Genomic DNA, 1,214 nt, shown 5'->3' with positions numbered 1-1,214 from the left:
CCTTCCTGAAGACAAACAATGTATACGAAACGCTTCAGTCTGGTTTTAGACCCCATCATAGCACTGAGACTGCACTTGTGAAGGTGGTAAATGACCTTTTAATGACGTCAGACCGAGGCTCTGCATCTGTCCTCATGCTCCTAGATCTTAGTGCCGCTTTTGATACCATCGATCACCACATTCTTTTGGAGAGATTGGAAACCCAAATTGGTCTACATGGACAAGTTCTGGCCTGGTTTAGATCTTATCTGTCGGAAAGATATCAGTTTGTCTCTGTGAATGGTTCGTCCTCTGACAAATCAATTGTAAATTTCGGTGTTCCTCAAGGTTCCGTTCTAGGACCACTATTGTTTTCACTATATATTTTACCTCTTGGGGATGTCATTCGAAAACATAATGTTAAATTTCACTGCTATGCGGACGACACACAGCTGTACATTTCAATGAAACATGGTGAAGCCCCAAAATTGCCCTCGCTAGAAGCCTGTGTTTCAGACATAAGGAAGTGGATGGCTGCAAATTTTCTACTTTTAAACTCGGACAAAACAGAGATGCTTGTCCTAGGTCCCAAGAAACAAAGAGATCTTCTGTTGAATCTGACAATTAATCTGGATGGTTGTACAGTCGTCTCAAATAAAACTGTGAAGGACCTCGGCGTTACTCTGGACCCTGATCTCTCTTTTGAAGAACATATCAAGACTGCTTCAAGGACAGCTTTTTTCCATCTACGTAACATTGCAAAAATCAGAAACTTTCTGTCCAAAAATGACGCAGAAAAATTAATCCATGCTTTTGTTACTTCTAGGCTCGACTACTGCAATGCTCTACTTTCCGGCTACCCGGATAAAGCACTAAACAAACTTCAGTTAGTGCTAAATACGGCTGCTAGAATCCTGACTAGAACCAAAAAATTTGATCATATTACTCCAGTGCTAGCTTCCCTACACTGGCTTCCTGTTAAGGCAAGGGCTGATTTCAAGGTTTTACTGCTAACCTACAAAGCATTACATGGGCTTGCTCCTACCTATCTTTCCGATTTGGTCCTGCCGTACATACCTACACGTACGCTACGGTCACAAGACACAGGCCTCCTAATTGTCCCTAGAATTTCTAAGCAAACGGCTGGAGGTAGGGCTTTCTCCTATAGAGCTCCATTTTTATGGAATGGTCTGCCTACCCATGTGAGAGACGCAGACTCAGTCTCAACCTTTAAG

The sequence above is a fragment of the Salmo trutta genome, unplaced genomic scaffold, assembly GCF_901001165.1.
Source record: "Salmo trutta unplaced genomic scaffold, fSalTru1.1, whole genome shotgun sequence".
NCBI classification, from domain to species: domain Eukaryota; kingdom Metazoa; phylum Chordata; class Actinopteri; order Salmoniformes; family Salmonidae; genus Salmo; species Salmo trutta.
The sequence above is the reverse complement of the archived record's forward strand: the minus strand, read 5'-3'. Positions refer to the sequence as shown.